Source organism: Rhincodon typus, chromosome 22 (assembly GCF_021869965.1).
Source record: "Rhincodon typus isolate 14 chromosome 22, sRhiTyp1.1, whole genome shotgun sequence".
Taxonomy (NCBI): domain Eukaryota; kingdom Metazoa; phylum Chordata; class Chondrichthyes; order Orectolobiformes; family Rhincodontidae; genus Rhincodon; species Rhincodon typus.
Genome location: NC_063353.1, coordinates 45186799 through 45214686, shown reverse-complemented (window position 1 = coordinate 45214686; position 27888 = coordinate 45186799). Strand labels below are relative to the sequence as shown.

At 44.4% G+C, this 27888-nt stretch overlaps 1 protein-coding gene and 1 long non-coding RNA gene across 7 annotated transcripts in view; both read left to right on the top strand.

Moving 5' to 3' along the window:
* The window catches only part of pfkfb3 (6-phosphofructo-2-kinase/fructose-2,6-biphosphatase 3), a 99306-nt gene that overhangs the window by 21294 nt on the left and 50124 nt on the right, over positions 1-27888 (top strand). The window lies entirely within an intron of this gene.
* Positions 13552-18520, top strand: LOC125485754. The gene is made up of 2 exons (XR_007264447.1): positions 13552-13613; positions 17654-18520. It is a non-coding gene; the product is annotated as an uncharacterized LOC125485754 (long non-coding RNA).

The window sequence follows — 27888 nt, the reverse complement described above, 5'->3', positions numbered from 1 at the left end:
TTTTGGCTTCCACCATTTTGTGAGAATTCCACAGGCTCCCCACTTTCTGGGTGAAGACATTTCTCAGCTCAGTTGTAAATGGCCTACCCTGAATCCTTAGACTGTCACCCTGGTCAAAGGAAACATCCTTCCAGCATTTACCCTGTGTAATCCTGTTAGACATTTATAGGTTTCTACGAGATTCCAGTCTTTCTTCTAAACTTCGGTAAATAAAGTCCTAACCGATCTAGTCTCTCTTCATATGTCAGTCCTGGACAGTGGACATCGCTGGAGTCCTGATAGGTCACTGTATAAATGTAAGCCTGTTCATGGTGACCAGGCCATCCTTAACATCATCAACCACATATAACCCTGCCAGATAGCCGTTACTCCATCAATAGACATACTATCTGATGTTTGGATAGTTCCAGTGTTATTGAGCTGAGACCAAGGTGTTTAGTACATGTGGAAGGTATCTTGCCTATCCACCTGGAGAATTCCATCCATTGAATAACCTTTAACTTCGCTTCCTTGTGGTACCTGAGCAATAGCCTGTCCAGTGAGTGCAGGAGAATTTAAGGAAGCAGAGGACATACCGCACCCCCCACCCGCCCATTTTTTATGGCGCTAGCTGCTACACACAGGTTTACTCTAAAGGTATCAAGTCTTGGAATTAATATATGAGTGTATTGCTGGAAGGGCTGTGCTGATCCATCATTGCTTTGACCAGGATCTACCAGTGCAGGGTAAAAATGGATAGTTCTATAAGGGGGATGGAAGACTGGAGGATTTGCACTCAGATGTTTGAAATTAGCTCAAAAAGGACACCCAAGACTTTATTTGTGCTGTATATAACGTACACCAGGAAATCCCTAACCCTTGGTATTTATTTGGTCGATGTGGGATCAAACTACACAGAAAGAGCAAGACAATTGGAAAAATTTACCAGCTCATATCTGTACCTGTTCTCCTAGAATCCCTACAGCAAGGAAGCAAGCCTTTTATGCCAGCTCTCTGAACAATATCTCACTCAATCCCTGTAATGTTATGTTTACCATCACTGATCCACCCAGCCTGCACATCCCTGGACACTATGGGCAATTTAGCATGGCCAATCCACCCTAACCTACACATCTTTGGGCTGTGGGAGGAAACTGGAGCGATCCCATATAGACGGGGGGAAGAATATGCAAACTCCACACAGACAGAGGGTGGACTTGAACCCAGGTCTCTGGTGCTGGGAGGCAGCAGTGCTAACCACTGAGTCACCATGCTACCCTAGTACTGGTCAAAGTAATCACTTAAAGCCCTGCTAAGTTCAGTTATGCAAGACAGCTACTTTCAAAGATATTTAGGGCCTTAAATGTAAATTCATTCTTTCAACAATATATAATTCATCATTTGTTAGCAATAGGACATTGTGTTCTGAATGTTGTGCAGCATTGTTAAAGTGCAAACCAGACTTTGGCCATCAAAGGGCGCTATTGCTTCACTGTCCCAGTCTGTGTCCTTTTAGTCTGCTACTATTCTTGGCTCCTGTTCCAGTGAGCTCAGGGATTTCATTTTCACAAATTTGTGAATTGCATAGAACTGACTTCATTACAAGCCAAAGCTTCCATGCTGTTTGTAAACATGGAAATAATTTTAACCTGAGGGGGAAGCTGACACTGGTTTGACATTCTGACCTGACTTTTATTGGCTGTCATGTTAAACTGATCCTCTATGTTTCCTGCCAGACAGCTTAGATTCCAGTCACACCTTATCCACGTTTTGAAATTCCACAGTACACATTTTAGCATGACAATCTTTGAATTTGTCTATAATTACTTTGTACATTCTGTTAACGATTTGAATCAATAAAAAGGATTGTCATTCATGTTTTTGGTGTGGCGCACTTGTATCTACTGGAAGCTACATGCATTCTAACAAAGCACCCTGTTCTTTACAAACAAGAAGATCATGAACATGTACACATGTACACACACTGTGCTTGTTTCAACGTGGAGATCACCATTCCTTAGTTCATGTTCTCAGCATTATTCATTGACCAATCAAAGTCAACCTGCCCGATGTAAAATTTAAACAAAATTTCCACAGTTAACTGACACTCATCGTCAACTGGTGTATTCTCTATGGCAATTCCTCCACCAAACAGTCCATTTGGCACCCAGTTGGAACTCTACTGTCATATTGTACACATGTTGTTTGCACTCACCGTTTTTATTCTTCATGAGATGTGTGTCAAAGCTTAAAGAACAATACAGCACAGAAACAGGCCCTTCGGCCCTCCAAGCCTGCATTGACACATTCTGTCCTTCCAGACTAAAATTGTCTTCACTTACAGGATCTGTATCCCTCTATTCTCTTCCTGTTCATGTAATTGTCCAGGTGTATGTTGAATGCTGCTACTGTGTCTGCTTCCACCATCTCCTCTGGCAGCGTGTTCCAGGCACTCACCACCCTTTGTGTGAAAAACATGACTCACACATCTCTTTTAAACTTTCCCCCCCACAGCTTGAACCTGTGTCCCCTAGTAATTGACCCCCGTACCCTGGGAAAAACCCTCGTACTTTCCACTCTGTCCACGTCATTCACAATCTCATAACTTTCAGGCCCACCATTTGTTGTCCATTCTTAATTGCCCTTGAATGACATACTATGGAAATCAAGAAGGCAAGTAAAAGTTGACTCTGATTTCTGTCCACAGATGCTGCCAGACCTGTTGAGTTTTTCCAGCAACTTCTGCTTTTCTTTTCGATTTCCAGCATCCGCAGTTGTTTCGGCTTTTTTTGTAAAAGTCAGCCATATTGGCCATGGGCCTGGAGTCACATGTCGGCCTGACTGGGTAAGAACTAGAGACTTTCTTCCCTAAAGGATGTAATGTAACCGCCTTTTCAAAAAAAAAGATAATTAATGGTTACATGTTTAGCACTAGACTAGCTTTTCACGCCAGAATTTTATGAATTCAAACTTTGTCATCAGCTGTGGTAGGATTTGAACCACACAGAATGTCCTGTCCTGTCCTGTCCCGTCCTGTCCTGTCCCGCACACAACCCTAAACCCCAGCCCACCTGACCCATCCTCCCCAGATATTAGCCTCAGCTGCTGATTTACTCGTCTTGTGATATTCCCACTAACTTCCATTAAACCGTAAATGTAAGGTTGCAGGTCATCAGTTCACTGATATAACCACTCTGTCACTGCACACTTGTGTGTACATCGTTTAGTACCAGTGGTTGACAAGATTTGAGGTTTGTGTTCTAACGCTGATCTGCATTGAGCTGGTACAAAAGCCCTCAACAGCATTCGAAATGTTTCTTTGACTGGGGCGGCACAGTGGTTTGCTGATTAGTACAGCTGCCTCACAGCACTAGGGACGCGAGTTCAATTCTAGCCTCAGGCACCTGTCTGTGTGGAGTTTGCACATTCTCACTGTGTCTGTGTAGAATTGCTCCGGTTTCCTCCCACAGCTCAAAGATGTGCAGGTTAATTGGATTAGCCTTGGTAAATTGCCCATAGTGTCTAGAGATGCGTAGGTTAGGTGGATTAGTTATGGGATTACAGGGATATGGTAGATGGGCAAGTCTGGATGCTCTTTGGAGAGTCAGTGTGCGCATGTTGGGCCGAGCCCGAATGGCCTCTTTCTACACTGTAGGGATTCTATCATGGCTGACTCCTAGGGATTACATACAGTTGGCCATTCACTGAGGACAACACTGTGCTGGATTGTGATTCTTGCACCAGTTGAGTAGTTGGCTACAGCTCCCAATTACTGAGGAGCCCCAATAGGTTCCTTCGGCCAAAGGAACTGAGGTCTGGCAGGACCAGTGAAATTAAGTTCCCAGTGTGAATATATTCAGAGCTGAGGGATATTCTCTGGCCCCTGAGCCAGCCTGTAATTTCAGTAATGGCAGACCTCAGAAAAGTTTCTCTTGCTGAGATTTGTTCCTTTCTGTTTCTGAGTTCTTCCACACGTAGAGGAGAAGCTGCAGCTCCTGGCAATGCAATCTTAATCTTCTTCATTCAGCAATGTCCAAAGATAGTCCTTCCCCTCAATAATCCTCATCTTGGGTTGTCACATTCCCAGAAGCGAAGAATTTCCATCTTTCCTGTGCTCAGCCAAATGCATCAGGCAATTGCCAGCTGTTAGGGAAATGTGAGATTCAGTCGTAGAATTGTTAATTTGACCTCTATTTAAAAGAAAACCTATCCTTTGTGTTTCATTAGGCAGGTTCTGATGTGAAGTCAGATTCACAGGTGAATAAATTCGGTAGGTAGGGAACAAAAATAGTCTCAGTGTTAAAATTCAGCTGAATCATAGCGTGGGATTATAATTTCAAATTTGTATTGCTGTTGATAACCTTGTGACTCAGCATAACACATTGATATAAAATAACTCTTTTTATGGTTTGTTGAGTAATATAGATTGATTTATTGTTGTCACTTGTACCAAGTGAAAAGTGTTGTTTTGTGTGCTAAATAGGCAGATCGTACCATACAGAGTGGCATCAGGGTAGCAGAACAGTGTGAAGAATACAGTGTTACAGCCACAGGGAAGATGCAGAGAGAGAGATCAGAATTAACATTTGAGAGGTGCATTCAAAAGTCGGATAACTGCAGGGAAAAAAACTGTTCTTGAATCTGTTCGTACGTGTATTCAAACTTTTATATCTTCTCCCCAACAGAAGAGGGTGGAAGAGAGTATATCCGGGGTGGGAGGCGTCTTTGATTATGTTGATTGCTTTCCCGAGGCAGTGGGAAGTATAGATGGAGTCAGTAGGTGGTTTGCATGAATGGTCTGGGCTGTGGTCACAACTCTCTGTTGTTTCTTGTGGTCTTGGGCAGAGCATTTGCCATACCAAGCTGTGATGCGTCAGGATAGGATGCTTTGTATAGTGCTTCAGTAAAAATTGGTCAGAGTCCTCGTGGACATGCAGAATTTCCTTAGCCTCCTGAGGAAGCAGAGATGTTGTTGTGCTTTCTTCACCATCCCATCGATGTGGGTGGACCAGGACGATTGTTGGTGATCATTACTCCCAGGAACTCGACGCTCTTGACTATCACCACCTCGGCACCATTGATACCATTTCTCAATCTTATTGTTAAATCAACCTTTTTAAGGCCACGACTGGGTCTGCGACATACCCAGACGTTCTGTGATATCCTCTCAGTGAGCTCCTGCACTGCAGTTCAAGCATTGGCTGCCCATTGTTATTCTGTGCACAGCAGCAGCTTATGGCAGCTTTGATTTTCAGATTGAGTCAGTAACGTAGTAAAATAGAATACGGTTTATGTAAACAGTCCACACAGAGGAAACTTTGCACGTAACAGGAAACTACAATGCTGGTAAGCCAGCTTGTTTTAGCCATGTATTACGTCAGCAAGCATTATAATATTTTAGGGGCCTTTTCGGCCTTAATGATGCTTCATCTTCACAGAAACACAGAACAGCTGCAATGCAGAAGGAGGCCATTCAGCCCATCTTGCCTGCATTGGCTCTTCAAATGAGCATCACTATCAAATGCCAATCCCCTGCCTTATCCCCATATCCTTGATCACTATTTCTATCCAAATCATTATCCAATGCCCTTCTTGAAATGCCTCAATTAAACCTGCCTCCCCCACACTTCCAGGCAGTGTATTCCACACCCCAATTCCTCACTGAGTGAAAAAAGTTTTTTCTCACATTACCTTTGCTCCATTTGCACGTCACTTTAAATCTATGCTCCTCTCATTCTCGTTCCTTTTACCAGCAAGAACAGTTTCTCCCTGTCTACTTTATCCAGCCTGCTCATGATTTTGAAAACCTCTATCAAGTCTCCTCTCAGTCGTCTTCTCTCCAAGGAGAACTGTTTCAACTTCTTTAATCTATCTTCATATCCGCCATTCCTCATCCCTGGAACCGATCCTGTAAATTGGCTCTGCATTCTGTCCAACATGTTCACAACTTTCCTATAATGTACACAATACTTCACTTGAGGTCAAACAAGTGTCTTGTACAAGTTGGAAACACCTCTTTGCTGTTGTCCTCTATGACCCTGTTAATAAAGCCTAGAACATTCTAAGCTTTATTTACAGCTCTCTCTACCTGGCTTGCCACCTTTCAATGTTCTATGCAAATATACCCCCAGATCCCTGTGCTCCTGTACTCCCTTCAGAATTATACCCTCTATTTCATATTGTCTTTCAATATTTTTTCCACCAAAGTGCATCAGCTCACACTTCTCTGCATTGAACCTTATCTGTCACCTATCTACCCTCTCCACCAGCTTGTCAATGTCCTTTTGGAGTTCCACATTTTCCTCCTCACAGTTTACAATTCTTCCAAGTTCTGTGTCATCTAAAAACTCTGAAATTGTCCCTTGCACATCAAGAGCTAGATCATTAAAATATTATCACAAAAAGCAAGGGTTGCAATACCAACCACTGGAGCACTCCACTTCCTCCAGCCAGATAAATATCCATTGACCATTACTCTCTGTTTCCTATCACTCAGCAAAGTTTGTATCCACATTGCTACTCTCCCTTTTATACTGCGAGCTTGAACTTCCCTGAAAAGTCTGTTCAAACGCTTTCTGGAAATCCATTCTTCGGACTTCAAAGTACTGGAGCTAAGTGAATGATATGATGATTGTATGGTCTTGGCTGTGGGGTGCAGTCAGTGAGGTTCAGGAAACTCTTAACGTCTCGATGAATGATATGGGGAGGCAGCATGCGGATAATTGTTAATAAACGTGAGGCCAGGTGAGTAAACATCAGCAGATACAGCACATGACTTGACAAAAGCAGTTACACCCTGACAGAGGTGAAGCCTTGAAGATCCTGTGCATCCGGATAGGATGCTTTGTATAGTGCTTCTGTAAAAATTGGTTAGAGTCCTTGTGGACATGCAGGATTTCCTTAGCCTCCTGAGGAAGCAGAGATGTTGTTGTGCTTTCTTGACCATCACGTCGATGTGGGTGGACCAGGACGATTGTTGGTGATCATTACTCCCAGGAACTTGACGCTCTTGACTATCACCACCTCGGCACCATTGATACAGACAGGGTCATGCCCTCCACTCTGCTTCCTGAAGTCAATGACCAGCTCCTTCGTTTTGCTGATGTTGACGGAGAGACTGTTGTCTTTACACCAGGCTGCTAAACACTCTATCTTTTTACTGTATTCTGTCTTGTAGTTATTTGAGATCCAACCCACAATGGTGGTGTCATCAGCAAACTTGTAAATGCAGTTGGTGCAGAATTGGGCCACACAGTCGTGAGTATAGTAGGGGGCTGAGTACGCAGCCTTGTGGGGGCACCGATGTTGAAGATAATGGTGGAGAAGGTGTTGTTGCATATCCTTTCTGATAGCAGTTTATGGGTCAGGAAGTTGAGGATCCAGTTACAGAGGGGGGGAGCCGAAACCTAGATCTTAGAGTTTAGAGATGGGTTGGTTTGGAATTATGTTGTTGATGATGGGACTGTAGTCAATAAGTAGGTGTCCAGGTTAGTCAATAAGTAGGTATCCATAGGTATCCAGGGATGAGCGTAGGGCCAGGGAGCTGGTGTCTGCTGTGGACCTGTTGTGACGGTAGGCAAATTGCAAACGATCAAGGCAGTCTGGGAGGCTGGAGTTGAAATGAACCATAACTAACCTCTCGAAGCACTTCATTATTGTGGAGGTCAGAGCCATCAGGCGGTAGTCATTGAGGCACACGATGCATGATGTTGGTCTTCTTGTAGAAGGTGGGGACTTCAGACTGTAGTAAGGACAGGTTAAAGATGTCTGAAAATACACCTGCCAGCATTCTGTTCCTTACTGAAATGAGGAAATTGAATCAGCAACAAGTTTAAAAGCAGAAAGTAACCCAAACTGGCTATCATTCTAAAAGTCAGGAGTGTGATGGGATACTCCCCACTTATCTGGATGGGTGCCATTACACCAACACTCAAGAAGCACAACACCATCCAGGATAAAGCAGTCTGTTTGATTGATATCCTATCCACTACCTTCAACATTTACTTTATTCATTCCTTCAATAGCAGCATGTGTGCCGTCTACAAGATGCACTGCAGCAACTCATCAAGGCTCCTGTTGCAAAGTTGGGTACAGTACATGTGGATTGGGAAGCAGGAAGTTAGAATTTGATGTATGTAAAATGCTGGGTTGGGGGGGGGGCCGCGGGAGGTATTGCATGGTCCCTTTAAAAGATGATGTGCTTTTTCTATGCTTACAGATTTATAATGGATGTCTGTGAGCAGCAACTTGACAGTTTGCATGTATACAGAGAACACCCGAATTAAAACATTTATATCAAAAGGCCATACAGCTAGCAAGCCAAGAGGCAGTTTTACCAAGCCAACAAGTTTTGAATTTAGCCAATCAATTTGAACCAGGCACATAGATACCAAAAGCTAATTAAATTTAAATATGACAGTTTTGATAACATAGGACCAATCCTATTGTAAGAAATATTGATATGTCATCAAGGGTGTAAAAGAACGTTCCAGAAGACACATAACCTAGTTGTAATTTCGAGAGACTAAATCCTATTTTTTTATTTTATATAAATTGGACTTCTATTTATTGGAATAGCATACTAGTAAAATTTTGCTTTATTCGGGAATAGTTAGTAACTAGGAGGGATTTAGTCAGTTTGTGAAGAATTTAGTTAATTTGTTCACTGTTAGAGTTAGATAAATAAATTGTTACTTGTTGATTGTAAAGTTAGTGTCAGGGGTTTATTTAACCACAAGAAGTTGCTGAAAGGCAGGTTACACTACTTTTCACCCTCCTTTTACAGATTATAGGGCTTTATAACACTCCTTTGACAGTATCTTCCAAACTGATAAAGGACAAGCAGATCTATGGGAACACCACCCCCTGCAAGTTTCCCTCCGAGCCACTTACCATCCTAATTTGGAAATATATCGCCATTCCTTCAGTGTCACTAGGTCAAAATCCTGAAACTCCCTTCATAATGGCATTGTGGATGTCCATACACTCTGAGGACTGCAGCTGTTCAAGATGGCAGCTCACCAGCACCTTATCGTGAGCAGTTGATGATGGACAATAAATACTGGCCCAGCCAGCAACACCCATATCCCATGAGTGAACAGAAAAAAGATCTTACTCAAATAAAATGGTTAGGAATACATTTGTGCTTTATGTTGGAGATTGGAGAGATTTGGACATTCTCCTCATAGTTAATAGTCACACAGTCACAAAGAGTCTCATTTCAGAAACTGATATGGACCTGATTTTTGCTGAAAGATCACACACCTTCTCTCTGTTGGAAGGTAATGCCTTCTGTAATGTCCTGAACAGCTGCCTTACTCCTTTCAAATATTTCCAAACTTTCTAATGTTGCACGTTTTTGTCCTGGTGATTATGGACCAGAGAGTATAATCTCAGATTAAGGGGTTGCACATTTAAGGCAAAGATTTCTTGACTGATAGTAGTGAATCTGTGGAATTTTTAGTACAAAATGCTGTTGAGACTGAGTCATTAAATATATTCAAGACTGAGATAGACGAATCAGTAAGAGAATCAGGGTTATGGGGAAAGGGCAGGAAGGTGGAATTGTCGATCACCAGATCAGCTATGATGTCATTGAATGCTAGAGCAGGCTAGAGAGGTCGAATGGTCTACTCCTGCTCCTATCATCTATGTTTCAATGTTTTTATTTTTCTATGTTTTTATATGTTCTAACTTGCGTGTAAATCAACATGTCAATGGACTCAACAGGGAAACACAATTGCAACCTAGGAATTGTCTCCAGTGTGTTTTACTGTTCTAAATAAACTAACGCACGGAGTTAATCAATCCATGCAGTGCAATTGATTAAATGAAGAAGATTCATTAGCATTCGAGAGAATACAAAGTGATCTTATTGAAAAGCACATGATCCCAAGGGAGTTTGACTTGGTAGGTTCTGGCAGCTGGACAGTGACAGGAAAACCTCTGTCACCTCCTTTGAGAAGACCAGTGCATTAAGTATCTGCTTTTGTGGCCAGTGCAGGGGTTATCCTGGAACCAGTGACCACAGAGGGCACAATCCCACTTACCTCCCCACAAGTGCCAACCATTCAGAGACTGTCAGCTCTCTTAGACAGTCCATATCACAGTAGAGGAGGTGTTGGAAGTACAAACTTGAATAAATCTCCTGGTCCTCACCAGATATATCCAAGAACCCTGCAAGAGGCTAGAGAAGAAATTGCAGGGGCCCTGGCTGATATATTTGCATCATTGTTAGCTGTGGGAGAGGTCCCGGAAGACTGGAGTGTAGTGAATGTTGTGTCCTTATTCAAGAAAGGCTGCAAAGAAAAACCTGGGAATTATAGACCAGTAAGCCTAACATCTGTGGTAGGTAAGTTACTTGAGAAGGTTCAGAGGGATAAGATAGACATGCATTTAGAAAGACAGGGTTTGATTAGGAGTAGTCAGCATGGCCTTGTGCTTGGGAGATTATGCCTCACAAATTTGTTAGAGTTCTTTGATGATGTGACCAGGAAGCTTGATGAGGGCAGGGCAGTGGATGTAATCTATATGGATTTCAGTAAAGCCTTTGATAAGGTTCCACATGGTAGGCTGCTCTGGAAGAGCGCGTGGAATCCAGGGAGAGCTGGCAAATTGGATACACAATTGGCTTGATGAGAGGAAGCAGAAAGTAATAGTGGAAGGATTCTTGTTGGACTGGAGACCTATGATTAGTGGTGTGCCTCAGGGGTCAGTGCTGGGCCCATTGCTGTTGCTATCTATATCAATGATTCGGATTTGAACGTACAAAGCACGATTAGTAAGTTTGCGGATGACACTAAAATACGTGGTAACGTGGACTGTGAGGAAGGTTATCAGAAATTGCATCAGGATCTTGATGAGTTATGGAAGTGGGCCGAGAAATGGCAAATGGAGTTTAATATAGATAAGTGTGAGGTGTTGCATTTGGAAAGTCAGATCAAGTTAGGGGTTTCATGGTGAATGGTAAGGCCTTAAGGAGTGTAGTGGAACAGAGGGACCTTGGAGTTCAGGTGCATGAATCTCTGAAAGAGGAGTCACAGGTAGACAGGGCAGTCAAGAAGGCTTTTGACACACTGGCCTTCATCAATCAGGGTATTGAATATAGAAGTTGAGAAGTTATGTTGCAGTTGTACATGACGTTGGTGAGTCTGCAGTTGGAGTATTGTGTTCAGTTTTGGTCACCTTGCTATAGGAAAGATGTTATTAAACTGGAAATGTGCAGAAGAAATTTACAAGGATGTTGCCAGGACTCAAGGGACGAGTTATAGGGAGAGGTTGGACAAGCTAGGACATTTTTTTCTTTAGAGCGTAGGAGACTGAGGAGGGATCTTATAGAAGTGTATAAGATCATGAGAGGCAATGAACAGGGTGAATGTGCTCAGTCTTTTTCCCAGGGTTGGGGAATTGAGGACTAGAGGGCATCAGTTTAAGGTAAGAGGGGAAGGAATACATGGGAATCTGAGGGACAACTTTTTTACACAGAGGGTAGTATGCACATGGAATGAACTGCCAGTGGAAGTGGTTGATGTGGGTACATTAACAACATTTGGAATACATGGATAGGAAAGGTTTAGAAGGACATGGGCCAAGTGCAGGGAAATGAGGTTAGCGTAGGTGGACATTTTATTCAGCATGGACCAGTTTGGGCCGAAGGGCCTATCTCCGTGCTGTAGGACTCTATAACTCTATTACTATCAGTGTCATAGCAGAGGTGGGGGAGATGGGAAGGTGTTTGTAGTGTGTACATGTGTTTAATGCTTGACATTTTAGTTTGTTGCCATTAATAATTCGCAAAACCATTTCCATCAGACAGCTAAAAAGTGTGTGTGAAATTGCCAATCGGCACAAAATATTGCTGGGGTCCTGAACATGACTAGACTCGCTTGCAATGCCAAGGCATACAAGGATATGGGCCAAGTGCTGGAAAATGGGATTAAAACAGTTTGGTGCAGAAACAGAAATAGCTGGAGAAACTCAGCAGGTTTGGTAGCATCTGTGGAGAGAAACAGAGTTCAGGACTTTAGGTTACAGTTAGGGTTAGAGTTGCTGAAGAAGGGTCACTGAACCTGAAACGTTAAGTCTGCTTTCTTCTACAGATGCTGCCAGACCTGCTGGTTTCCTCCAGCAATTTTTGTTTTCATTTTTGATTACCAGCATCTGTAGATCTTTGTTTCTTTTCAAAATAGTTAAGTGCTTTTCCATGGAGGGTTGGAGGCTGAGGGGTGACCTTTTAGAGGTTTATAAAATCACCAGGAGCATAGATAGGGTGAATAGGCAAGGTCTTTTTTTATAGGGTAGTGGAGTCCAAAACTAGAGGGCACAGGTTTAAAGTGAGAGGAAAAAGATTTAAAAGGGATCTAAGGTGTGACATTTCTGCACAGTGAGTGGTGCGTGTATGGAATGGGCTGACAGAGGAAATGTTGGAGGCGGGTAAAATTACATTTAAAAGGCATCTGGATGGGTATATGAATAGGAAGGGTTTAAGAGGGGTATGGGCCGAAAGCTTGCAAATGGGACTAGATTAATTTAAGTTACCTGGTCGGCAAGGAAGAGTTGGACCGAAGGTCCTGTTTTCGTGCTGTACCTCTCTATGACTCTGTTTTTGACCAGCCCAGACTCAATGAGCCGAAGATCCTTTTTACTGTGCTGCATAACTCTAATGACGTGAGCTCTGAAGCAATCATCTGACCAAAATAACCCGAACCACGTTCATGTTAATGATGCTCTCGTGATACACAATGCGTTATCGATCAAAAGTTAAACAGGGGCATTAGCTGCTCAATAGATTCCAAGCTGAATGCATTCTTGTAGTTTAAAAATGAAATGTAAATATTCCTACCAATGGCACACTGTTAAAGAATGCGTTTGCAACATAGTTGAGTGAATATTTGTACAGTTGTAAACTGACATGGTAAAGAAAATGATCAGTGACTGTCATTTTGGGGTGTAATTATTGACTTTTATTGCTCAACACTTTCTTTCTGTCATTCATTCTTACATTGCTACGGGCAAGCCTCCAATTGGAGGCAGTGGTTCTAACTGCATGAAGTACTCCCATTGTCGGTTCTTATACAGTGTAGTTCTGATCAGTACATGTCAATGTGACCTCCCAGATAAACCCACGCTCTCTACCTTTAAATGGCAGTGATCCTTTAAGCAATGTAGGAGGCTTAATAGTAAGAGGAAGGTCAACAAATTGGATTGGAAACTCTGCTGAATATTAACTTGTTGCAGCTGAAGGAATTCCTGGCACTGTAAAACTTTCAACACACAGACTGAAACAATCCTGATCTTGGTCGCTCATGGCTCACAGCATTCCTTCTCTCAGAGGGTTGTGCTTCTTTTGTAATCCTTTTCCCTCCGGAGGGTCGGGGATACTCAGTCATTGCGCACAATTCGAAGCTTTAGATCAATAGACTCTTAAGGAAATGAACAGATAATGGGGATTGGGGGAAAGGTTGGATTGATCTTATTAGACAGGATCTTATTTAAGTGGAACAGCGTGAGCTACTGCTTCCATTTCCCACATCCTAATGTACTTAGTGTTCTAACATTTATAGCATTTGCATTGTCAGCTTCCTCGGGGAAAGTCATGCCGTACAGTATCTCGATTGAGTTTCTTTATATAGCAGGTAAATCTTGGATAATGCTGTAATAACAGCCACATGTAGGTGGTGTTCTCAAAGTGAAGGTGGAATAATGAAACATCCCAAACTCGTTTCCTGCAGCAGAAACTGCAGTAGAAAGGGATCAGAAAGTGAGAATACTGACTCATCAAGGCCAATTAATTCACTCATCAAACTTACCACAACAGAGAGCAACCACCTGATGTTTCTGAGGATATATATGCCCAGCACAGCCCTCACATTTGGGTGGCATGGTGGCTCAGTGGTTAGCACTGAGTGGGTTTCCTCCCACAGTCCAAAGATGTGCAGGTGAGGTAAATTGCCCATGATGTCCAGGGTGGGAAATTTAGGGATGGGTCTGGGTGAGATGCTCTTCGGAGGATCAGTGTGGACTTAATGGGCTGAATGGCCTGCTTCCATACTGTAGGGTTTCTATGATTTGGCTTCCAACAGTCAGAAGAGAAAGTCTTTGTCTGACTTTTAGGTTTGACAGCAATTTAAGATCTGGTTTTCCTATCCAGCACCGGGCTGGGGCTGGGGCTGGGTCTTCCGACAGTGCGGCACTCCCTCAGTACTGACCCTCCGAGAGTGCCCGCTCCCTCAGCGCTGACCCTCCGATCCGAATCAGATCCTAAATTTCATGACTTTACAAGTTTTTCTTCTTTAGGGGGTGGGCTTAGGGTGGGCAGAGAGACAGTTTCTCTAAAGTTGGGTACTTCTGTCTGATGAGGAGAAAACGTGGGGCAGGAGTCCCATTTAGTTTGGAGTCTGATTTAAAGGAAGTGGCCTGGGGTTTTGCAGGGTGCCTCAGTGTTTTCCTTTGAGAAGATGGGATGTGGGGAGGCAATTCAGTTTGACTCTCCAAGGGAGGAGGAGGTAGACCTCGAATGACTGGTTCCAGTGTCAGTGATCCAGCATGGACTACCTGTCTGGCCAGATAAGGAAGCAGCTGAGGGTCTACTCTCCACTAGCCTCCTACCATCAGACACTGCGTGGAGAGGATGTTTCCTCTCATAGCAGTGTCTATGACAAAAGGGCACAGTCTTAGAATAAAAGTGTGCCAATTTAAGACTGAGATGAGGAGGAATTCCTTCTCTCAGAGGGTTGAGAGTTTTTGGAACTCTTTGCCACATGGAGCTGTGGGGGCAGAGCCCTTGTTAATATTTAAGGCTGAGATAGATAGATTCTTAATCAGTCGGAGAATCGAGGGTTATGAGGAAAGTGGACATGAGAAATGTCGGATCGGCTGCAATCCTGTTGAATGGGGGAGCAGGCTCGAGGGGCTGAATGACCCACTCCTGTTCATATTTCTTACGGCCTTATGGTCACCATAATCCCATTGTCAGAGTGGAAGCCCAGATCCTGGTTCTATTTTTTTTATTGACTATTTAATGATGTTGGTGAAAAGGCCTCTTCTGTGTTGAAGCCGAATCTCAATTATTTACCCTTTACTGCTGTTAGTTAACCTCCTCTGTCTCTCCCTGTCTCTGTCTCCTTCTGTATCCCTTTCTTTGCAATGCCTCGGATTGATCCTCCAAATTTGAGAGCCCACTTCCCACCTTTAATTGGTCGAAGAGTCAGTCTTCACATCAGTCAAGGGGCGTGTTATTCAAAACCTCACTGAGTGACTGGTCTCCTCTCCCCGAGGCTGGGTCTGTGACTCGGAGGAGGCCTCAACTCCTGTTTTTCACCACAAAGTGAAAACTCGGCTCATGGGGGTGGTAATTTAAGCATCAGTGCATGATTCATTTTTTCAAAAGCTACAACTACATGTTTCACACGGTGGCTGGAGGTGCCTTTGGTATAAAGTGTTGATGCACTTGTTCTCAGAATGTCAGATCAGTATGAGGTAAAAGTCAAGAGTAGCCAATCTCAGAGAACAGCTGCGGTCCCTCTTCTCTCAGGGACAAGTGCACCGCTCCGATTTGTGCTTTGGTATAGCTCCTCCTGATGGTGAGAACGAGGGGGATGAGGACACAGTCGTCCTTGAGATCCTGCAGCAAGGACCTGCATGACTACATTGCTCACCTGGATAGCCGGCACAGACTAGAGGGGCTGAATGGCCTCTGACTGCAGTGTCACAACTCTGTGAGTCTGGGACCTGTGTTTTCACTGCGCTGTCATTCAGCAGTATGTGAAGCTCTGCACAATGTGTTCTTCTGTTATGTGCTCTGACATGGGGGCATTTCCCAAAACTTTGACTGCTCGCAGACCCAGGGCAACAGCAAAACAGCTGCTTGCTGCATGGGAGTCTAGCTTCACACACTCAGTGTTGTCACTGTTATTTCAGGCCTGAGAGGATCAGGTGATGGTGGGAACTTTCTTCCTAGCTGTACATAAGTGAACCCAGTTCAGGAAACAGACTATTATCCACAGTAAGCGTGCGAAGGGGCAGGCTTTCAGAGCTGGGCATATCATGTCTATTACTGTTACTCTCAAAAGCTTTCTGCATGTGCTTCTTTTACCTGTAAAGCCTTCAAAACAATGAACAGTTTTGGAAAACAAATTGAAGCAAAGCAATGAGGGAAGAAACACCAGTCTTGTAGATTATGACATGTCAGTGATGATGATGTGAAAGCCCTTAATTACTGAATTCATAGAGCCCCTGGAGGGTGGAAACAGGCCATTTGGCCCAACAAGTCCACAGTGACCCTCTGAAGGACGTCATGCAAGGACCCATACACCCACCCACTATTTCACATAGCTAATGCATCGAGCTTACACATCCTTAGCCATTATGGGGCAATTTAGCATAGCCAAACCACCTAATTTGCACATCTTTGGAGTGTGGGAGAAAACTGGAGCACCTGGAAGAAACCCAGGCGAGATATGAGGAGAATGTGCAAACTCCACACAGGCAGTCACCTGAGGGTGGAATTGAACCCAGGTCCCTGGTGCTGTGAGGCAGCAGTGCTAACCACTGTGCCACTCCATTATGGCTAATTCATTCAGCATCAAAATCCTAGAACCCCCTCCCTAACAGCACTGAGAGGATTCTACTCTCCAAGGGCTGCAGAGGTTCCAGGAGACAGCTCACTACCACCTTCTGTGGTAAAGGCAAACTGGTCCAGCAGCAAAAGATGGTGTCTGAGGATCAGCAACTTTGCTGTTAGTTGGGTCTGGTGAGGCAGTGTTGGATCTGGACCAGCTTAGATCTTGAACATATATGGAATTCTATTTAAACTATATCTTTCCATTTTCTCTTATTCTTAAACTATCGAAATGGTGCTGGATTATGGCGACAAATGGAAGCTTTTTAAGGTATTTTATTGTATTTCATGGTAAAATACACTTGACAATAAATCATTTATTCATTCATTTCAGGGCAACTAGAGATGGGCATTAGAGCCAGTGATGCCCTTATTTCAAGAATAAACAAAAATGATAGAGTCATACAATCATACAACATGGAAACAGACCCTTTGGACCAATTAGTGGGTGGCATGGTAGCTCAGTGGTTAGCACTGCTGCCTCACAGTACCAGGGACCTAGGTTTGATTCCAGCCTTGGGTGACTGTCTGTGTGGAGTTTGCATGTACTCCCCATGTCTATGTGGGTTTCCCTCCCACAGTCCAAAGATGTCCAGGTTAGGTGAATTGGCCATGATAAATTGCCCAGGGATGGGTGGATTAGCCATAGGAAATGCAAGGTTTTAGGTAGGGGTGTGCGTCTGGGTGGGATGCTCTTCGGAGGGCTGGTGTGGACTCAGTAGGCCGAATGACCTGCTTCTACACTGTAGGCATTTTATTCTATGATTCTAGTCCTCAACAACTATTTTCCCAGACTAAACTAGTCCTGCATTTGGCCCATATCCCTCCAAACCTTTCCTTTTCATGTACCCACATCCATCATTTCCTCTGGCAGTTCATTCTACACACGAGCCACTCTCTGCGTTATAAAGTTGCCCCTCATGTCCTTTTTAAATCTTTCTCCTCTCACCTTAAAAATATGCCCACTTTAGAGAAAATACCAGAGCTCCTGAAGACAGATCCTGCACCATGTCTTGTTACCTCTTCTGTCACTTACCTGTGCATTTTTATACACAGATAATTTCAGATAATTTCACTCTGCTTGTTGTTGGGTGTGGAGTAAATATCGAAAACAAAGCTGTAACACTGGGGGTGGAGTTCCTCTTGAACTACTGAGGGATCAAAACCAACTTTCAAGACCTCCATCGCCTTGGGCTGACGTTATAAATATCCCTGTTGGTTGCTAGGAAGGAATTGGAAGAGAGCGGTGGATGTATCTTCACAGCTGAAGGACAACAGCTTCTGCACATGGCCTTGGTACTCGTCTCTCGTGTAAAGCCCCTTGCCGATATCTGCCTGATGTTTGCACCTATTTGTGGGAAGGCAGTGTTTATAGAATGCAAAACTGTGTGATTTTATCTTCCATCTCGGCTCCTCCTGTGTCACAAACAACAAACGAAGCACGCCCATGATGTTGCTGAACTTATGATCTCTTTGGGAATTTTAAATCCCTCTGAGTGGGCTCTGGGTCCATTCCAGGCAAGACCACTTCTGTATGCGAATGCTGAAAATCGAACAGTACAGCTGCAAAAAACACACTTAGCTCCAGAAGTCTCACTTTCAAGCTTCTATCAGGCGCAGGTTACAAGCAGCAAACATAGCCTCCGATGAGACAGTAGCTCCTTCATTTGGATCTTTCGTGCTTGGTGACCCAGGAGCATGTCTGCTGGAATGTCGGTGAAGTTATGTCATGCCCCCGCCTCGTTCTAAACTGACTGGCTGCAGAGTCAGTCACAAGAGCTGGTGGAGGTGGTGACGTAGTGGTACTGTCAAGTGATGAGTTGAGCTAGAGGCCATGTTGATATCCTGGGGATATGGTTCAAATCCCACCATGGCTGATGGCCAAATTCAATAAAAGTCTGGAATATTTAAGAAATAAACAAACCTAATGACTAATTGTTGTTTAAAAGTTCCATCTGGGTTCACTAACACCCTTTAGGGAAGGAAATCTGCTGGCTTACATGTGACTCCAGAACCACATCAATGTGGTTGACTCTCAAGTTTCCCCAGGGCAATTAGGGATGGGCAATAAATGCTGGCTGAGTCAGCAACAACCATATTCCGTGAATGAATTAAAAAAAAGAAGCACTGGAAACTTGTTTCTTTGGCTTTTTCCCTAGCCCTCAGTGGCAAGGGCACTGTGGAAATGATGAGTAAATTTAGGGATCCTGAAGTGGATTTTCAGAACAAAATGATCCTTTCATGAGATGTGGGCATTAATGGAAAGGCCAGCATTTGTCATCCCTAATTGCCCTTGAACTCAGTGACTCACTCGGCCATTTCAGAGGGCAGTTAAGAGTCAACCACATAGCTGTGGGTCTGGAGTCACATGTAACCCAGATTGGATAAGGATAACAGATTTTCATCACATTCATGAATCAGATGCATTTTTAGAATGATTGGTAATCACTTCTTGGCTGCTGTTACTGAGATGAGTTTAGGTTTTAGGATTGAATTTAAATTCCAACCAGTGCCCAGGTAGAAGATTTGAACCCATATCACCAGAACAGGTCCCCAGACAAGGGTGGGGACCTATCTGAGCCCAATAACTGGGGCTTTAAGAGGTTTCAGTGCTTGGGCAGTGCCACCATGGTTAGGTTGGGAGTCCAGATCTGGATCAACATTAGTACCCATGATTTCAGTCACTGGCCCTCTACCAGAGCGATAATCTAGGCCTTGGGATAACTAGCCCAATGACATTACCATAGTGTTACCATCTCTCCTAATCCTGGACTTGGGGTCTGGAGGAGAGAATGCTGCAAGATTGCAAGGATGAAGGAAGGGAGAGGGATGGTGGTGGGGTAGCATCAAGAAAGGAGAGAGAGATTTGTGTTGGTTCTTTTGATCTGATGTTCCACACAACCCTGAATGGTCAGGCCATTATGCAAGGTTTGAACTGGTTGTCGTGCCTACTCATCTGGGTGTTATGCTAGAACAGTGAGGAAAGATCATTTTTTGTATTTTTCTAATCAGCCTGTTCAGGGACATTATTACACACCCCTGGAGCAGATGGGACTTGAACCAGGGCCCCTTGGTCCAGGAGTGAGAATACTACCACTGTACCACAAGAGAGCCATCAATTATCATTTTTTCAGCCCTGGTGGCTAATAGTCATCAGTTGGATACCGCGGTTACTGTCCAAAGATCCTTCTGAGTATCAACAGGGAGACAATACCTACCTGCTCTGCATTCCTACTGAATGGATGCTTACAAGAAATAAGTGCTTGGTTGAAATGCAAAAGGCACAATCTAACATCTTAAGTTGCGTGATGACCCTACCTCTGAACCAGGAGGCCCAATTTCAAGTCCCACCTGCTCCAGAGGTGTGTAATTCTGTCTCTGACCAGGTCGAGGAAGAATATCTCAGAGTTGCTGCTCCACCTTGAGCTTGTGCAGAGGGAGACGGGAGAGCTGCCTGCATCATGTGGGGTGCATTGCTCCGGAGTTAATATGCATGTAATTGCTTCAGATACAAACTCACTATCCCCCACCTTCCTGGGAAACCTCCAGAGGTCCCGAGGCAATGTAAAACAGGTTGAAAATGAAGGCTGTGAGTCTCTTGGCTTTGTGCATTGCTGCTTTCTGTTCACATCCAGGGAATGAGCACTCCCTGGGTAGGAAAGAGTGGAAAAGCACCCTAATAATATTGAAATCAGACTGTGCCATATTGATAGGATTCTCATTTAAAATGCGTCAGTGATATTAGTAAGAAAGGCAAAGGGATTCAGTAAAATGTATTATCATTACACAGTATGACTCAGAGATCAGTCTAAGTCCACTTTGGTAGAAGGAACAGAGGTGCAGGATATTTCTTAAATGGCGATCGGTTGGGAAGTGTGATGTCCAAAGAGACCTGGATACCATCTCCCATTAGTCATGAAAGTTAATGCACAATTGTGCAAGCCATTAGGAAGGCAAGTGGTATGTTGGCCTTTCTCACAAGAGGATTTGACAAAAGAAGTAAAGAAGTTCTGCTTCAACTGTATGGAACCTTGGTGAGAGCACACTTTGGAGCATTGTGTTGGGGTGGGACTCCCCTATGAAGAGCGATTGAGGAAACTTGGCCTGTATTCTCTGGAGTCTAAAAGAATGAAAGGTGATCTCATAGAAAATTACAACATTTCTTAAAGAACTTGATAGGGGAGATGCAGAAAAATGGTTCCTCTGGTTGTAGTATCTCAAACCAGGGAACACAATCCCTTAATAAGTGGTAAGCAGTTTAGGACTTTGTTCAGGAGGAACCTGTTCACTCAGAGTGTGGTGAATTTTTGGAATTCCCTACCCCAAAGAGCTGTGGAAGCTCAATCATTGAGTATAATCAAGATAGCGTTTAAAAGATTTCTAGATATAATGATATGGAGACATAGGGGAGAGGCCGGGAATATGGGCATTGAGTGAAATGATCAGCTGAAATCTAGAATGACAGAACATGGTCGAAGGGCCAAAAGGCCTGCTCCAGTTCCTTGAGACTTTCAGCCTCACACATCCCAATGATGGGGAGCTTAGGAAGGGACTTGAAGTTGAGTTTCAATAGGCTTGTTGGAAAGTGAGCTGATCCCGTTTGGTTAGAGAGAACCTGGTGTTGTCAGAGTAGTGAAGAAAGCATTTATTTACGCTTGCCTTTATTGGCCAGTGCATTGAGTATAGGAGTTGAAAGGTCATGTTGTGGCTGTACAGGACATTGGTTAGGCCACTTTTCAAGTACGTAGAATCCCCAAAATGTGGGGACAGGCCATTCAGCCCACCGAGACCCCTCCCCTTATCCAATCCCTGCATTTCTTATGGCTAAGCTACCTCATCTGCACATCCCTGGGCACTATAGCACAGCCAATCCACCTAATCTGCACATCTTTGGACTGTGGGAGGAAACCCACACAGATACAGGGAGAATGTGCAAACTCCACACAAACAGTTGCCCAAAGGTGAACTTGAACTCAGGTCCCTGGTCCTGTGAGGTAGCAGTGCTAACCACTATGCCACCTGTGTGCAGTTCTGGTCTTACTGCTTTGGGAAGGGTGTTGTGAAACTTGCAAAGGTTCAGAAAAGATTTACAAGGATGATCCCAGGGCTGGAGGGTTTGAGCTATAGGAAGAGGATGAATAGGCTGGGGCTATTTTCCCTGGCGTGTTGAAGGCTGAGGGGTGACCTTACAGAGGTTTATAAAATCATGAGGGGCATGGATAGGGTGAATATCCAAGGTTTTTTTTCCCAGGTAAGGGGAGCCCAAAACTATAGGTTTAAGGTGAGAGGCGAAAGATTTAGAGCAACTTTTTCACACAGAGGGTGATTAGTGTATGGAATGATCTGCCAGAGGAGGTGGTGGAGGCTGGTACAATTACAACATTTAAAAGGCATCCGGATGGGTACATGAATAGGAAGGGTTTAGAGGGATATGGGCCAAATGCTGGCAAATGGGACTAGATTCATTTAGGATATCTGGTCAGCATGGACAAGTTGGACAGAAGGGTCTGTTTCCATGCCGTACAGCCCTGTGACTCTAAGCTGTCAATTGTAGAGAATACCTCACTGAGCACAAGTGACCAGAAAGCTGCTGGATCTGATTTTAGTAAGGCTCCAAAAGTATACTTTATTATCTCTGCAGACATTACCAGATCTGCTGAGTTTCTCCAGCACTTTCTGTTTTTGTTTTGGTATGTGAGTCATAGTTACAGTTTAAACAGGAAGAGTTCTGCTGCTGAGCAGTGGATTTATGAAAGTAACAGCCTGGTTGTGAAGTGTGAAGCTAAATGATGCAGTAACAATAAAAAGCTGAAGTGGAGGAAGTTAGCTTTACGGGAATTGGTGTAACCAGCTGAATGTTGTGTTTGGGTATATCATATTTAACTGCAGTCTTAGGGTTTGAAATCAGTTGTAATTTTATCCATAACTAATACCACTCCTCACATTTTCTCTGTTGACCATTCTCAGACAGAATTTCTCCCTGATTGCTCAATAATGTGCACGAAGTGAAACAGAAAGCAGTAGATTCTCGGAACTTAAGCAGAGAGTGTGACTCTCGCCTGAACAAACCAAAGTTCACACGGCACATCTGGGATTTTCGGTCTAGCTTTGATAAATGAGCATTTCTTTATTTGTGAATCCTAGCAGATTTCTCAGGTGCAGAGATGAGCTGATACAATAAAGGCAATTAATGCACCAGAAATCTCGGCATTTTTAAAAAGGATAGCAGCTGGAGCCATGTGTTGAAGAAAATAAACCTTTCGGCAGACTGTTGTAAGGTCATGCCAGCTCACTGTGTTGTGTGAAGTGCTGCTTCTGGGAAGGTAGCTGACCCCACCATCTTTAAGGGTAGAAAACAGCAGGGGCTGCTTGGTCTACTGTGGCAGAGGAATGCCACTGCCTGGTCTAACTAGAAGAGTCTCCCATAGTTAACCAGATCCATTCTTTTGCATGTTGACAGCTAGTTACTCGATACCTTGACATGATAGACATTGCTACAGTGATTTTAAGGACCAGATGTTGGGTGGAGACAAATTACTGAAGATGCTGGAATCTGTACTGAAGACAACAAATGCTGGAGCTCGCAGTGGGTCACGCAGCATCCATGGAGAGAGAGCAAGCTAATGTTTCCAGTCTAGAGGACTCTTCATCAGAGACTTACTCCTTTGAGGTCCTAAGCTATTCCTCCTTAAAGCCTTTATGTCATACCTCAGTGGGAGGTGCTTCTGGCACTCTGCAAAATTAACCCTTTCAGACCCATACCTACCACAGTCCAAGAAAGATCCACTGGGGGAAACAAAACAAAAACGAGAGTTTGGGCTCGATCTTGCTGCTTTCTTCTGGTGTAGTTTATTCAATACCTGTGTAAGTGACACAAAAGATTGTAGGACTTCAAGCCCCTTTTACACTGTCCTGCTCCAGCCCCCTCCCCTCAAACTTGCCAAGCCACCAAACACACCCATCCCCCCTATCATGAAACACAGAAGAGGTTGACTCCTCCTTATCTACAGCCAATAGGTGCCCCTCACCCAATGTATGTTCCCTCAATGGGAACTGAGAGGGTCAGGGTACATACCCACTCAGCGAATGCCCCTTGCAGAAACCAGGACAAGTTTATAGCTCCCTCTCTACTCACACATCTGGAGGATGGACTGAAAGGCAGATTTTACCACCATCATCATCATCCCAATGACCAACAGCAACATTCCCTCACTACTGCACTGGAGAGTGATTTATGTTCAAATCTCTAGCGTCAAACTTGAACCCACAGCCTCCTGATTTAGAGGTGAATGTTCTACCTGGGAGCTGATGTTTTAACACAGACAGCTTTTGACCTCTATCAGCCTCAGCTGCTTTCAAACCCAGGTCCTTGAGGACCACCCATCTCACCGTTCAATCCATTGTGAGATCCTGTCAATTCAAGTGCACACAACTTGAATTCTCATTTGGAGAGGTAGTGGTGCGATGGTAATATCACTGAGCTAATAATCGATAGACCAGAAAGCATAGAAAATAGGAGCAGGAATAGGCCATTCAGCCCTTCAAGCCTGCTCTGCCATTCAGTATGATCATAGCTGATCATCCAACTCAGTCCCCTCTTCTTGCTTTTTCACCCATCCCCGTTAATCCCTTTAGCACTAAGAACTATGTCTGCCTCCTTCTTGAAAACATTCAACATTTTGGCATCAGCCTTTAATGTCAGGGAATTCCACTGACTCATCGCTGTTAGGGTGAAGAAATTTCTCCTCATCTCAGTCCTAAATGGTCTAACTCATATCTTTAAACTGGCACCCCTGGTTCTGGACCCTCCAGTCTTCAGGAACATCCTTCCTGTATTTGTCCTGTCTAGTCATTTTAGAATTTTGTAGATTTCTATGACATCCTCTCTCATTGTTCCAACCTGCAGTGATTTTACAGCCCTAACTGATCCCGTCTCTCTTCGTACCTCAGTTTTTGAATGATTTATTGTCACTTGTATTTTACAGTGAATAATGCAGTAAAATACAGTGAAAAGCTTCAACTGTTGCCACAAACTGGTGTCATTTTGAATAGTTTAAGAATAAAAAGATGTAACCGAAAGAGAGTCCACCTCTGTTCCGCCCGCTCTGCCATGAGCCTTGAGCTGGCCCACTGATGACATCTGCACCTTCCCCCGCCTCCACTGCCTCACCACCATCTGCACCTACCCACCAACGTAGGAGTTGCCACTTTTTAGGTGCCATCTCTGAGCAGCTGGGCCCACCCTCGCTGTTGCCGCTGCTGATATTGGGTCCTGTGCTGAACCCACACTCGCCCAGCAGCGAGGTGTCCCTGGCTCCAGGCCTACCGCGACTGGGAGCTGCTGTCCTCCTCGATGACCAGGGTTCCCCGCTGTAGGCCTGCCGCAACCACAAACCATGGTTCCACTGCCAACTCGATGACGCCATGAGTACCCACACTAGGCATGCCAGGCCGTCGCCTCGCCGCTGCTAGTAGTCCCCGCTCCGGGCCTACTGCAGCTAGGCATCCCTGGCTCCGTTGCCAGGCTAGGCTGCTGCTGTTGCCAAGGGTCCTGCTCTGGCTGCACCCCCACCTCCTCCAAAATATCACCTTTTTCCGCCATCTTGAAAGCTCCACTGCCCCCTCTGATCACCGGAGGGGTTTAGCTTGTCACTGTCTCCGACCACCAGGGGGATTCTGCGTTCCGCACACGACCCACTCTCGCTGCAGTTCCAACGCCACTGATTAACCCATCGCAAAAGGCTTTAAAGGAAAGGAAAATGAACGAGAAAATGTAAGGAAAAGAAAAGAAAAAGAGCTGAAGTAAAAAGAAAATGAAGGAAGGCAGATGGGAGCAGATGAGCTCTAGGCTCAAGAGCCTGCAAGCTGCCATCTTGAATCATTAAGACCCAGGCTAATGTTCTGGGGATATCAGATGAATGCCACCATGACAAATAGTGACATTTGAACTCTACAAAAATATCTAGAATTAAAAATCTAGCCCACTGATTGCCATGTAATCATTCTTGTAAAAAAATACCCATGGCTCACTAGTGTCCTTCAAGTCCAACCATCTTGGTCTGTATTTCCAGACCCACAGCAATGTTGTTAACTCCTCACTGCCCTGTGGCATCCCTAACTGCCATGGGGGAATGGACATCAAATGCTACTTAGCCAATGGTGCCCATTTTACATGAAAGAAAGTGCCAATCTGATGATGCTGACTCCTAAAATCTTTTCGTGTCGATTGTCATGGTGCAGGAGAGTCTCTCAATGACAGTCAGATCAATACTTGTTATTTGGCTGGAGGCAATGCATAGTGATGGCAACAGAGTGGGTTCAGTTCCCTGCACCAGCTGATGTTACCATGATGGTCTCACCGACTTAACCTCTCCCCTCGCCTGAGGTGTGCTGACCCTCAGGTTAAACTCTCTAATGAGAGAACAGCCTCATGGTCTTCTGGGACTAGGGAAACTCTACCTTTATATGTTATGGAGGCATTCCACTCCTGTATAGCTGTTTTGGATTTGCTAATTTTCTAATGGTCTATGACACAAACAATCCTACGAATAATATGCACATCAAATCGCTGCTTCAGTGTTGACAAATATGAGGTCTCCAGGGTATTGTACAGAGCTTTGTTTGGCTTCTGATGCCTATGCTCTGTTTGTATTTATTGAAATGTGTATTTCAGATAATGAACTGTGGCTTCAAACTGCAGCAGTGATTCCCTAAAGCCACTGTTGCTCTATTTAAAGACTCCATGCAAATTGCTAATAGTGAAATAACCCCATGCCTCTGCCACATTTTTTTGTGTATTGCTGAGTCAGACTTATTGAGGGATTTGGAAACTCTTGTGACTGATGCACATTATCACATTGACTGCAAACAGCTGAGTGACCACATGCAATAGATCAGCACACTGGTGAAGTTAACAGTAGTGTAATAATGTCTTGTCCTTTTTTAACTCTTTGACTTTTTGTCCTGTCCTTTTTTTCTGAAGATCCTGCGTGGGTTTTGGTTCTACAGGTACCCTTGACTTTGTGGGGTTTGGGTCAAGTAGTGACTGTTAATTCACCAGTGACTGCCAATACAGCTTGAGCCCCATGCTGCCTGTATGCAGTATGTGGACATGGACACAGACTGGCTGTAAAATAGCCAGTAGCAGAATCTCTCATCCCATTCTCCCATCTCTAACACAAGGACGTGGTGACCAACTGTAGCATCCCAGCCATTGGTTTGTTTGAGAGCAGCGACAACCGATGGATGACCTTGCACCTTTCCCAGTCTGTACAGCCTGGAGAGTGAAGTCCTGACTTGGTGCAACTTTGGGCATTCAGCTGGTGAAGAATTGAAAAGGAAGGAACATTCTGGACCAGTTACTGTGTGCAAAGGTTACTAATGGAATAGACTTAACAAACAGGGTTTGTTCGTACAGTACACTGTTATCGTAGAATGGTCACTTTACAGATAGAAGCCATTCAGCCCGTCATGTTGGTTTCAGCTCTCTGAAAGAGCAGCTCACCTGGTCTCACTCCCCCGCCTTATCCCCATAGCCCTGCAAATGTTACCCCATCTGGTGCTTAGCGCGTCTCCTTATGAAAAGGGAGTTGCTTCCACTGCACTCTCAGGCAGCACATTCCAGGTACTAGGCACTCGTTGCGTGAAAAGGTTTCTCCTCATGTCACCTTTTTCCAGTTAAAGGCATGGGGGAAGGAGAGCCAGAACATCAGGAACGGGGGTAAGGCCTCGGGCCTAGCGGTTCAGGGGCAGCCAGAGATCAACTCCTCCTTCCAACGCCACCCCCGGCCCCCACCTCCACCCCCACCTACCAAATTCTCTGGTGGCCTCCATGTTTTCAATTAAAGTCTGAAAAATGCTGGGAGCATAGAAAACAGGAGCAGAAATAGGCCATTCGGCCCTTTGAGCCTGCTGCACCATTCAATATGATCATGGCTGATCACCCAACTCAGTCCCCTGTTCCCGCTTTCTCCTCATGCCCTTTGATCCCTTTAGCCTTAAGGACTATATCTAACTTCTTCATGAAAACATTCAATGTTTTGGCCTCAACTGCCTTCTGTGGCAGAGAATTCCACAGGCTCCCCACTGTCTGGGTGAAGATATTTCTCCTCACCTCAGTCCCAAATGGATTAACCAATATCCTTACCTCTGGTTCTGGACTCCCTGGTCACCAGGAATATCCTTCCTGTTGTTTACCTTGTGTGGTCCTGTTAGAATTTTATGGGCTTCTATGAGAAACTCCAGTGAATAAAATCCTAACTGATCCAGTCCTAATCCTGTCTCCTGGCCAA